This window comes from Triplophysa dalaica, chromosome 13, assembly GCF_015846415.1.
Source record: "Triplophysa dalaica isolate WHDGS20190420 chromosome 13, ASM1584641v1, whole genome shotgun sequence".
NCBI lineage: Eukaryota > Metazoa > Chordata > Actinopteri > Cypriniformes > Nemacheilidae > Triplophysa > Triplophysa dalaica.
The window spans coordinates 13,926,427-13,940,461 of NC_079554.1; positions in this window are offsets into that span (position 1 = coordinate 13,926,427).

The following is a 14,035-nucleotide window of genomic DNA, read 5'->3' on the forward strand; positions in this document are numbered from 1 at the left end:
GTCCTCATAATACACTTCTGTGGTGAGAGACATATGAAGCCCATTTCCTCAGTGAAGAGCTGGTGGATGGTATATCATCTGCATATTTCCAATGAGTGAAAATGTAATTGTAAACTTCCAATTTTAAGATAGAAGCAGGAGAGAATGAAGACTTCACTATAGTGTAGTGTGTCTGTTGCCATAAATACAAGCACTATTATTCTTGTGATTATAGTGTTCTGAAAAATTACCATCTCCATATAATTGCTCTTCAACCAGTCATGAATGTTAGGTAAACACTATTATCCCAGGTAAATGGATGACCCTGGATTGTGTTGTATATTGTGATCCCTCTTTCGGGCATAAATCAACAAGGCGGTTGAAATGATACACATCATGAAGCTGAAATATATCAGGTATTCAACAGTAATGGCATAATTTCCAACCTTAATGCGGTACTAGTGCAAATAGCACACATTGCACATAGCATCTGCAAACTGTACATTGTAAGAAACAATAGGTTAAACCTGTAAATAACACATCTGTTCACTCTTTCAAAAATGTATATATGTTGTTTTTATTTTCTCACTTTTTGTATATAGTGCATTATTGTTTTTAATTTAATTTATCATTTTCTACCTTAATGCATATTTGCACCTTGTGATTTCCAGTATACACATGAAAAGTTCATTGAAACTCGGTTTAGAAAAAATATGGTGCATTTCAATTCATTTCAATCAAACTCCAGCTGAGTAATAACTAAACAAAAAATATAGCTAACTAACACACGTGATAACATTCTAAAAACGTGATCTGTTTTTGCAAATAAACACTTGAAATTGATAAAATATATAAATAAAATAATTTATTGCATATATTAAATGTTGTCTGGCATTAGGCATTTTTCAAACGAATAAATGTAAAATAATAATTATAATATTGGATGTTTCAAGGAGCTTACAGATCAAAATGAATAATTATTTTTTCAAGCAACACTTCGAGATCTAGTCCCCCTGCCACTTTTCTCTTGGGAAACAAATTAGGGAATGTAGCTTTTGCTACATTGTTTTAAACTGAATAACATTTAAATAAATTAACATTTAAAATGTATTTGAGCTCTCACAAAACGCTTACACTTACATGCATTAGAGGGCAGTGTAACTTTAAAAATTGAGTCATGATTTGTTTTGATTGACATCATGCAAAATGGATTAGGACAACAACATTCCTAAGTCAAGTATTCTTTAAAACACAAATGTCTCTCTTTAAAGTCGTAAAATGGATCAATGCACCTACATAAGACTTATGCCATTGTATCTTTTAACCCACAAAAAATAATAATATGGCTTTAAAACATAACAACTATAATCAACAAATAATGGAAGCTAAACAGTAAAAATTATACAAATTAGTCTATATGAATCTGAGATATCTAAATATTTTCAACAGACATATCACTTATGAAACAATCTTAATGCATAAACAAATAGATGGCTGATCTAAACATGGTTGATGTATTTTTATTTCCACCATATCCAGAAAGGCTATGCATATCTCTTTAATTATTTTAGAGCTGACAGTTTACTATCTGGCAAGATAATACATTAAATACTGTTTGACTACTTTATACATTTATACGGCAGACACGATTCAACTGAACTTGAAAAGTGAAAACTAGTAAAATCCGCATTAGGAATGTTACTATTATTGACCATAAAATATATTGCAAAGATTTTGTTGATCAAACTGAGAAGAGACAGCTTCCTTTCTGGCTGTCATTCAGCTAGAAATCAAGAGAAGTGTTTTGGCTTCAGCTGCAGATGATATATTACCGTGTCAAATTATGTAACTCTCAAAAGTCTTACAAAATCCTTTTTAAAGGGCTTAAACAGAACTAAATGTAGGCTAAATAGTTTGAATAGTAGCCCTATTGAGATAGTATAAGCCTTTGATCTTAACATACCAAGTGCAAGAGCAGTCATTTACAGAATATTAACCGCAGTTATGAAAAAATGAACCGCAGTTGTGTTGCAATCCACACTACACAAGGCCTGGCACGTTTTAAAGGGATCATGCAAAGGATGATTAATTTTTCAAGCTTAAAACATACTAAAATAGTGACGACCCATTCCATAGGTAAAAAACTAATAAAACATTCAACATTCTGGGTTTTTAATATCAAGAACTACCTAAAAGAGGAAAAGTACAAAACACACTAAACACACTAACAAAGTGTCTCTTTGGCCAGTTTTCTTCAGTCCTTTATTGTGGTCCTCCATTCAGCCAATCAGAAGCAAAACAACATCCAATAATGTTGCCAAGATGCTGACAGATCACTAATCAGAGACATACCAAGAAACCTTATTACTATTGTCTTTTTCATACAAAATAAAAGTGTCACTAGAGGACAATGTTATCACTCTTTGTTATTTTCGTTCACAGCTCGTGAAATGTGAAGTTCTCAGTTTGATCAGCAGACTCAGCCAGCCAGTCGTATTTTTTTTAATCATTTTTATTGTTATATTATCTTTAAAAATAAATATTACATTGCTTAATGAAATAGTTGATCCTGATTGGTCAATTTAGCTGACCGGCACATGGGCAGATATTTCCAAATTAAATAACATCCGGGTAAACGGTCTCTATTTTACCGGAGCTTTTCACATGTCGACATTGTTAAAAAAGCTTTTGTTTTGGCGATTTCAAACGTCTAAACTTAAACGTTTTATATGGTGGTAATATTGTCTCGGAGTTGTTGTGGTGGAGGAGGGATGTCGCATGTTGTAGGAGTCGTCGTCACTGGAGCAATTTATTTGAGGTTTGTGCGACTTTATGCGGTGCTGCGCTGACTGACTGCATGGCGTAAAAAACATCAAAGTCCCGCGAGATCTGTACGAAAGCATGGGGAGTAGTCTGCGTTCAAATCGATCTCGCGATACTTTGTCATATCGTGTAGGGCCACTCGACCTTTTAAATAGGTTGGTACCTTCCGTTGATAAATATCTATACATTAATATTGCAGTGTTTGTCTTGTGGCTACTGTTTAGTCAGTTAATCATTGAAGAATAAGTAATACAAATTAATGACATCAAAATTTCATTGAATTTCAAAGTGTCAGAATGTCAAACTAGTTATATTGCCATATTGCTGCAGTGTTTGTCCTGTGGCTACTGTATAGTCAGATAAAACATTGTACAAGTAAGAATGTATAAGATAATATCATAATAATGGCAAATTCAAATTGAAGAAGTGTTTATTGGGTGTAATTCGTGGAATAATAACTGCAAAACATTATTGTATATTATGTAAAAGCCTGCTGCGGAAACCTGCTTCTCTTTATTCTTCCAAGATTAGTTGAGTTCCAGATGAACTTGGATACACTTTTAAATGCTATATATGGAATTTTAAAGGGGGGATGCAACGGTGTTTCATGCATCCTGACATAATTAGAATGTTTAACGTGTTGTCTTCTCATGCTTGACATGGTCAACTTGTCAAAAATCGAGTTGGACGCATGAAGTAGTATTTCTGTGCTTGATACACTCCTCCAGCGTACAAATAGGTTTCGGAAAGTTTTTTTCGAACATGAAAATCTGTTTCGTAACAAGATTTCTTAGTCCCTTATTAGGCATTTCTCTCGGAAAGCAGGCCCTTTCGGCAAGGCGAAAGAAATTGCCCGCCCACGTGTCAATCGATGAGCGAGACCCGCTTGCCATCAAGATTGGCTCCGCTACGTCAAGATTGGCTGCTCTATGGGCCTGCAGCTTGTTGCTTTTACGACAGTGAGACGTTGATGTGTTTGTTTGTTCACGGCATTTCAGTGAGGGATGTTAATTAACAGGAGAAAACGCTTTGGAGAACGTTCGTAACTGATAGATGGTGCGGTCCCAGCGCTAAAAGATGCCGGACATGAACCACACTAGGAAAGTGAAACTGAGTCATATGTCTGTGTTTTGTTGAAAATATGCTTTAGTGCGGAAATAATCGCATCTGTATCTGTGATAAATGTGATCAAGCAAAAGACTACGGATGTTTGAAGGGTGCGATACTATTCTGTAAGTACTCAAGATTAACATGAGACATGCAGAAACTGATTTATGGCCACTTTCATAATAAAAAAAATCCTGAATCCATAATAGAGTTACATTGTCTTCCAAAGGTTATTGGATGGCTGGTCTGTCACTCACCTTCTGAATCAAATTGTAAGTGTGCTTAAGCTCCCCATTCTCATTGGTGCTTATCATGGTGCATTTCAGGTCGCACAGGCTGTCATCTCTGAAGACCCGGTCGTGGAGAGTTCTTTGACTGTCTGTACTTGAACCTCTCATAAAACCCGGCTCATTTTCCTCAAGAGCTCCCACATTCCCACTCGATTACTTTGTCCACAAAGGTGAGTCACACTTTCCCTTCAGCCAACCTAGCAGTCCAATCACAAAGCCACTTTCTCCATGTGAATCCCTATAAAAAGCTTCAGGCACCTCACCACAAGTAGTACATTGCATTTACACCATATTCACTGACTTTACACACAAAATGCTCCGCAAGACCCTTAACAACCCAAAGTAGTATCAAGCCCCAACCCTGGACAGACCCGACTGAATAAACTCAGGTGAAGCTACATAAAATATTCATATTCAGCTTCCATTAGTGATGCAATAAATGTAACTGTCTTTGGGTACGCTGTTGTAAGAAAATATGAGGTTATGGCCTTGTGAATCAGTAGAGGCCTTTAAAGATGGTTTATTTTTGCACTTTAAGACACACATTTTATTCTCCACTGTTACCTAGCATCAGACCTTTCTGTAGCTCAAAACAGTCTTTGTCTCTTTCATTTTGTTCCCTTGTAAAGCTGACAACTGAACAAAGGTTCGTGAGCTGACTTAACACTTCAACAGTTTTATGAGAGTGTGTCAATTATTGTTGACTTTTTTTAGGTCAAAATGTTCTTTAACTAAGCCCTGACCATGGCAAATTCAGGACTGCAGTTCTAAATTTTATGAATTCAAATGAAAAAGATGCTATTATGTATTTATCTGGCTAAAATCATCTATGGAATTGTCAACAAGGGACAGGGCAGTCTTTAGCACTGAAACATCAGACAACTATAGGATGTCTTGTTTAAGGTCTAGAGGACACAGCTAAACATTTTATTTCCTTCAACACTTATTTTGTCTGGCCTGAGATCAGTATCTCTGTTGAGTCTGTTTAAACTCAGGCACTGGCCACTGCCATTGAACAGTTAATGTTCCTGCAGTTTTGTTCATTCTACCATATTTCCATAAACACATTATGTTCAGAGGTGCTAATTCTTACACTGTATTGTGCACCACTGCCTCACGTTTGCCTTATGAGCAGCCGTACATTTCCAGAGTTTAGACGCATGAGCGCATGGGATTGCAAGTGTCATTTTACTTGAAATTAACACAAATGGAGCTACAAAGATAAATGTTTGGTAAGCTATTTACCCAGGTTTCAATACATCTAGTTTGTGCATTGTACAACCAAACAGCTTTCCACGCACAGATGAGTCTTTCATGGAGGGGCTGGAGTTTTCTTTTAATTAGTCGACATGACTAATGGAAAAACTGAGCTCAAATAATGGATGGTGAGAGGCATTTTGTTCACTCGTGCCATTGACCTGATGGCAAACCAATTTTTTATTGCTTGTCTCGATCATAGGCTACAGTCTTACGGACAACAAAGAATAGATTTAGTGATGTTTTGTAGAATGAAGTCATGCATATGCCATACACGGAGCTAATTACTATGTTTGCTGTGAAATTACAACCTCAACTATTATTGTCTTCTGATGTCAACTGTTTTAGTCTGGTTCTTAGATTAAAGTATGGCACAAACAGTCTGTAACCCATACCATTTGTAAGCCATCTAAAATCACCTGTACTCCCTGATTTAATAATCTAAAGCAGTTTTACTGTGCTCTGGTGGTTTTACTTAAACAGTAAAGTGACAGTTCACCCAAAAAAGAAAATTCTATCATCATTTACTCACCCTCTTGTCATTTCAAACCTTTATTACTTTCTTTCCTCTGCAGAACACAAAAGAAGATATTTAAAGAAAGTTGGACCCCATTCACTTCTGTTGTATGGACACAAAACCAATGCAAGTCAATGAGATCCAGTTAACATTTTCCGAAATATCTTCTTTTGTGTTCTGCGAAAGGAAGGAAGTCATTCAGGTTTGAAATATCACTTCAATACTATCACTTTAATAACTCATCCAAAAATGATAACCAAACAACATTGGCCCCCATTGACCTCCACTGTATTGACACAAAACCACTTGAAACCACATTTCTAAAAATTGCTTCTTTTGTGTCTTGCAGTAATATAATATGGGTAAGGGTGAAAGAACAAATTTTATTTTCGAGTGAGCTGTCCCTATTCAGAGTTAAATGGAAATACTGCCATTATTTTCGTACCCTTATTTTGTTCCCAACCCTATTAGTTTGTTTCTTTATCTCAACTGGCCCTAGTTTGATTTCCATTGAATGCACACACTCATAAAATGTATTGTTTGAATGCACTGTTTAGGTAACTTTAGAGAAAAGTGTCGACCAAGTGCATGAATGTAAATGGAACACAAAAGGAGCCTTTGTCCTGTTCACTTTTATTGTGGGAATAAAATGGCAACCTCTACATTTTTAAACATTTCTACTCTTGTGTTCCATGGAAAAAGGAAAGGCACGTGGGTTTGGAGCAACATGAGGGTGAGTAAATGACAACAGATTTTCCATCTTCGAGCAAAGCACTTCTTAAAAAACAAAATCACCGGCAATAGATGTTAAAATAATAACCAGGCATAGATCTGACTTCCAGTGAGTCAGATGCCCTGAACCTGAGATCAGACGGATGATTAAAAAGCCATCAGTTCTCACAGAACAACAGTTTCTTTTTACTTTAGAATGCATACATTAGGACTCTTTAAGCATCTACTGGAGAATATTGCCTGTGTTGTGAATAAATCAGCTTTGTCTCCTAAAGTTCCCTGTCACTTCTATTATTTAAATTCACAACTAGTTGTAAAAGGTAAAGTGTTTTATACATGGGGCTCTTTTAACTGAGATGCAGCTCATGCTAAACAAGAGCCATACACGGTAAAAGCCCTGGAAGTCATTCTTGATAAAATATGCCCAAATACTAAAGTTTGTAGTTGAGTGACGATTATAAGAATCCATTTTCCTTTGCAAATGAAATATTCAATAACATAAGTTATTCTTGCTCTCACATTTGACACTTTGCATGGGTTTCACAAACAGCGGTGATTGTATCAGTGTTTTGGCTTCATGCTTCACGTTGACACAAATAACAGTCTGTGGTGTTCTCTCTCATAGTTCATTTGCACATCCGTTTCGATATGACTGAGCTGCAGCCTCTTCTTCATTAAAAGAATACCTCACAATTTCCATTGGTTCCTGGAACATTGAATCTGACAGTTTTCCTAAACTTATGCACGTGCTACCATAACCTAAGTATTAAACGTGAAGAGGAAAATCTCTGTTCGGCTCAAGTAATGACACATTCCAACCTGCTCTTAACAGCAGGAAGAATACTTTGACCAAGACTGTTCAAAGCATTTTGTCCCAGTTGAATTGGACAAGATGTACCAATGCAATGACCTGGTTCTCCTCAAGCTTTGCCTGACCTGATATTTAGGGTGAAATAAGCAGAATGTGGTCACAGTGATCTGTGTATATATATATATATATATATATATATTAGTATTTGCATCCAAAATGTTTTTACAAGTGTTATTTTTGTGTGGGTACAGTGTCAGCAGTTACTGTAGTGTAAGAACACAATATGGTATGGGGCCTGTATACACTATAGTTGACAGATGACAGCTTGTTTTCATTAGTTTTGGGGAAAATGGATTTAAGTACACGCTTTGCACCTGACAAAACATGAAGGTTTCAATCTATTTAATTGGATGGTTTATTGTGGCTGTCTTTTTGTCCTTTATGGATGTGACGCTTGAGTACAATTGTAAATTTACAGTCATGCACCTATAAGCAAGTTATTTTGACCGTCGCTTTTTTCCCAACAACCAACTGAAAGGTCCAGCCCTCCATTTAGAAGCACAAGGGTGGCTGACACAAAACTAAGATGTTGTCAAATTTTGCTTCTTTGCCGAAGGAGATAACGTATTTACGAAATGCACTCTGTAGAGCAGTTTGTCTGTTTAGGGCTACAGTTGAAACAACATGGCAAACTCCATCCAAGGGGACCTGCGGTGTATGTAGATAGATATAGCTCATTCTAAGGTAAGAAAAATATAACACTTCATTATGTAAGGTTGTCCTACAGCTCTGAATACATAGAAATATATATTACATTTCTGTCAATAGATCCTCCAAAAATTACACATCGGACCTTTAACATGTGAAAGGACATTCTGTGGTTTCGATTTAAGCTAGAAAAGCCATTTCTTTTAGACCCTGCATTCCATTCCCATAAGATGTTCAGAAATAAAAGCAGTCTTCTTTGAAGTGCCCCCCTCTAAGATCAGGTCTTTGACATCACTAACTCATTTAACGTCTAAGCAAATAACCCTCACCTTCTTGAAGTTCCAGCTCTGATCAAGTTCTTATAAAATGGATTCATGTTGATCTGGTGTTCTGACTGCATAGACCCCGCTCGGTTTTCATCTGTCGATCGAAAAAACATCTGCTGTTTTTATGAAAGACCCTTTGGCCACACGTCAGTCGCTGACGATTGACGAACAAGTTAAAAAAGGTAAAAGCTAAATTGTGATTGTGGTGAAGAAAAATGTTTAGAGAGCTTAAGATGTTGTGATAATCTCAAGATGTAGGGCAAGCTGAGCTTAAACTTGTCTAAATTAAAATCATCAAAGCTCAAAGAAATTCCAAAGAAATTGCTTGAATCTTGAATGATCCATCACTTGAGTTTTTAGTGAACAGCCACACAAGTTGAACCTGGACCAGCTCTGTGGAGGCTGCATTGAGAAACATCTGTCACTGTGGTAAAGCACTCTCTAGATCGCTATTTGCGGGTGGTTTGTTGTGCTATTTTGGATTGGGCGCTGCAACTGAGGGCCGGTCTGGCAGAGGAAAGTTTGGGGTAAAGCCACAGTGGCGTCTGTCTACTACGGCCCTCAGTTGAAGCACCCGCTGAGGACCCAACCATTACATTCAAATGGCAACTGTAATGTTGCTAAAAATGACTTCATTTGGGGTGAACTTTGATTTATTATTATATTTTGCTCTTGTACACAAAAACGTTGAAGTGTACTTTTTTATTCTCGTTTATTAGTATTTATTCAATTGATGTTATTTAATTAGTTAACTATACGTTAAACACCATTAGATATACACAATACATTTACCTTGTTTAGTTTCAGTCCTGTGAAAGTTTGATTGGCTGTTCGCTCTTTCAGTTTGTGGTTAAAATGTATTCATCCACCAATGTGGAAAACCTAAGTGTGTACTTTGACCAGTTAAACCGACTTCGCCACAGATGGCAAACTTGTTAGAGCAAATAAGAGACATCAGCTGATTTCACCGATGAGTTTCATCAGTGTCATATAAATACACTAATACTTCTTGTTAAAATCCAAAGCTGGAGACATCATCACAACATGTGGCCACTAACGGTCGTGATCAAGAGAATTATTAATGTTTTATAATTGTTATGCATTAGTTTTTGGAGCTCTGACTGTTTGCCTCTGTGGCTTTAATCGGTTATATATAAAGTGTCCTCTGATGACCACCACTAGAATCTGTACAGGGTTTCTGAAATATTATCAGTTTGTCATTTGTTTGTGTTATACGTACTGCCAACATTCACTGACAAAAAAGCAACCTGAATGAGAAGTAAACGGGGTTAGATGTACTTCGTAATTAAGTCATTAAGAACCAATAGTCCATCATTCATGTGCTTTTTTGGAGCTTTGTTAACCATTAGAAAGCAACTTTTAATTATTGCGAGTGCCCATTATGACAAATTATGTTCTTCTAACATCAGTACTGAATTTAAACCTGTGATAAGAATTAAGTGAGATGAATTCTTTGTAAATAGGTTCTGTTGACCGAGTGCAAGGTACTGAGGCGTTAAGAGGGAGCGGGTAAAAATGGGAAGCTGTTTGAAATTATATTGATTTTGGCATTTGCAATGATTTAGAGAGTCTAATTATTCAAATTAAGGTTGCAAATGTCTCTCTGTGTGAAAGGCAAAATGCCGGTGAACACTTGCAGAAACAACATGGTGAGTGACTGAAAGTGTACGGCAAGAGCTGCTTTGTCTTTGAAATGACTTCAGGAGAATCAGCAAAAAAGTTCACATTGTGTTAGCCAAGGTTAAAATTAAATAATGTCTGTCATTCTGGTTTTAAACAGTTATTACATTTGTCATAATGATGAAATTCACATGTATGTTTCAAGTTTGTCTTGTAAAGGCAGATCTTTCTTGATGAATCTAAATGTGAAGTATAATCAGATTAAAGTGCTATACAAAATCAAGTGAATCATACATACAGGGTCCAGCGTGTAATTTCCTGTAGTCTATGGATGTCATGGAAATAACTATAGGTCTAGAGGTTTTTTACAGACCTTACACAATGAAGCGTTATGTTTTTATCGCCTAGAATGAGCTATTTCTATCTTCATACACCACAGGTCCCTTACATGAAATTCAGGGTGTCGTTTCTACCGTCTGCTCTATACAGAGTGTGTTTCCTAAACGTTATCTCCTTTGGCAAAGAAGAGACAACAGTTGACATCTTAGTTCTATGTCAGCCTCTGTAGTGCTTTGAAGGGGGGAGGATGGAGTGGAGTGAGCCATTGGTTGCAATACGCATCCTCACCACTAGATGCCAGAGGAAAAGTGTGTTTCAAGAATGGATGGAATCTTAAAGGGACTATTTTGACTGTGTAACCTTAATTGTTTCTTCAAAGGGTATTATAACAGTCAACTTAAACTCAACATTTTAACAAAAAAAGTAGATTAACAGCATAATAACATTATAATCAGTTGACAGTTAAATAATTAAAGCCTGTCTTCACGAGCGACAATACTCTGATTTAAAACAAATGTTCACATTAGAATTTCAAACAAATATGTGCTGTGACCTTTCTGCTGATTCCAAGTAATCTTAAAGTCTAAGCAGCTCTTGCATCTACCATTCATCTCTAATGTCAGCAGTTTTCTTGATCTTTATTTGCTGCCTAGTCAGTGACACATGTAAGTAGGAAAGCTGTCTAAAACACTTATTTTCCAACCCGACATTTGAAAGCCCCAATAATATTCGTTCACCTGATCCAAAGGCCCGGTCACAGGTTGGTGCTTGTTTCTCCCAAATCCACGTGACCTGTTGTTCTCGTATTTGAGCTCTGTCTCTCTCGCGCAGTTCCTGGAGCATCGTGTTACATCGGGACACTTGCCTTGGTCATAAAAGCATGCAGTCATTTAGTTTGACGCATTCTCCAGATCACTTCCAAATGCTTAAATGTCATTATGAGGCAGGTCTGGCCGCTCAGCTACCGTATCTTTATTACCGTCGGTTTAATGGCTTCTGTGGGAGTGAAGTCATCTTATATACTCCTCAGTACCGTGAATGACCCCATGTGTGGCCGAGTGATGAATGTTATGCAATGGTCCTTCGCTGTTCTCTGATCTCATTTCCTCTGTTGAAGACGGCAACTCGACCATAAACAGATGCAGTAAAACTGCAAAAATGTGAGTCTGCACATAAAATCCAGCGTGAAAAGGATTCAGGTGATCACACAACGGGTCGCTTTTGGTGATTTCTCTGAACTGCTTTCCGTACATCCGTTTTGGCAGCTGTGCTCAACATTGGCAACAGTGTTTGGGATGAGTAGAAGATCAGTGGAACCAGATATTTCTTTGGATGGCTTGTTTTTTTGGTGCGCTATTATTTATGTTATGCTGGATAAGTGAGATTCCTATTTGTTCTGAAACTAAATCAATTCTGTGATGTACCAAAAGTCTAGGAGGTAAATCATTGTTATGTCACATTAATGTCTTTTTGAATGGTTATGATATTTTATCTAAAGCCAGCGATTACTGCTACATTGGATGATTTTCTGAAGGAATTATGGATATCATATGCTATTCGCTCATATGCTATGAGTGTGTCAGCAACATTGTTTCTGAGAAAAACCTTTTGGATTGAAACGGGGAAAATGTTTTTTTAAAGGACAGACCCTCAAACATTTGGTGGCAGATTATTCCATGTATTTTCTTATTGGCCTTACATTAACAGACTGACAAAAAAACTGCTCTATGAGCCCTATCCATCAAGTCAATCAGGAATGCCAAAGAACGCTGCAATTTTAATGTTTCTTAGACGGTCCTGAGCACTGTGCTTTCAGATATTTTGTGCTTTAATTCTGAGTTGAGGCGGAGGTGTGCAAACCACAAGATTGGCCGAACACTTAAGAAGCTGTCAGGCATGGGCAGTGCAGTCTGGCTCGCTCTAAGATCCAACGTTCTTAAACTCGCTTTAATACACTGCAGGCAATCTTCCGCCACGTGGCAAGCCTCATAAAGAGCAGCTTTCTTTGGGGTGCGTAGGTGAGAGTCGGCTCAGGCGGAGACAGTTTCCCCTGCGTCAGCCTGAGGTGAACCTCGGTGCTAAGCACTTTACGAAGCAAACCAGGTAAGACCACCCGTGAGAATTAAAATTCATATCACGTTTTTTAGGCCTGTAAGGGTTAGGTTTCTGTTTTTGAAACTTCAGACCCCAACGGTCACAGAAGATAAATTACATGCTTGCTCCAAAATGCTTTGAATATCAGATGACTTTAGACGGCAGGGAATTTAATGCCTACAATTTACAAACATGGTCAACCTATGGTTGGTTTTTTTAGCCTACGAAAGTGACTTATGGTCTTAATTCAAAATAAAATATTTCAATTTTTTACAACCTAATACCCTGTCTTCTCCCGTTTTACTGGCTGTTACAAATATCAAACCCCAGAGAAGCACTTAAACACAACACATCTTTGCAAGTGACCTTTGGTATAGAAACCAATTTTTCTGTCATGCTTTCATGCCATTGTCTCGCATGCATAGTTCACACACCCTCCTGCGGTCCCTATTGACCAGGGCCCAGGCATCAAACTGTAAGAGGAGAGTACAGACCAGGTGCGAACAAAATGAGAAATACTTTTAGTGGGTGGAACCGTGGGTCAATGAGGAGAGAGTTTACCTTGCCTCTTTACATTTTTATAGGCAATGAGATTTACTGTTTCCCTCTAAGGGACTGAGATTCTCCCCCACAGCATGGGATTCCTCTTTTAAAGATCATAAACATGCTGCCAGAGATTATTTTTAGTGTTTGGTGTCGTGTCAGGGAAGGGAATTTAGATTTTAGTTTATAACCGTTTAAATCATAAAAGTTTAATATGTGATGCATATCTTTGTGTTTATATGTTGTGTACGTGCACTAGTTTGGTTGAATGAGTTTATAACACCGATGAAAGTATGCACAAATTTCTCTGTGCACTTGTACTTCATTAAAATGAATGCAATAACTTTAAGCCTCATTCATTCAATTACTTTTCTTCCATAATGGGTTGGTGTTATTTTAGTGCTTCTTTCAAAAGCAAGGGGGAATTTCCTAACCTCCATAAAACTTTGTAGAAAATTCACACTTCTTCATGGCTTTTTATTTTCGTAAAATGTAATTGCACAGGATTTAGGAAAGGGATGTTTATGAGAATGACCAGATTCCCATAGAGTTAAACAGAGCAATGTCTATGCATGTCCAATCCGTCACATGTTCCATTTAAAAACCATTCTTTCTGTTTTTCTTTCTTTCTTTCAATCAGTGTCATTCTACAAGATGCCCGTTGAAACTGTTGTTGGATTCATACACTGTGTTTAAAGCAATGTTCTTCACCAAGAAGACAGTACATGGTGTTCTCTAAATGTCTCATCAGGAAAATTGCACGCAGCTTTCTCTCCGTTTATCATGTGGTCCAGTAAAGAAGATCTCTCAAAGTCATCCCTGTGTGTGGCAATGTTTCTGATGGAGACCACACCAGTGGATATGCTAT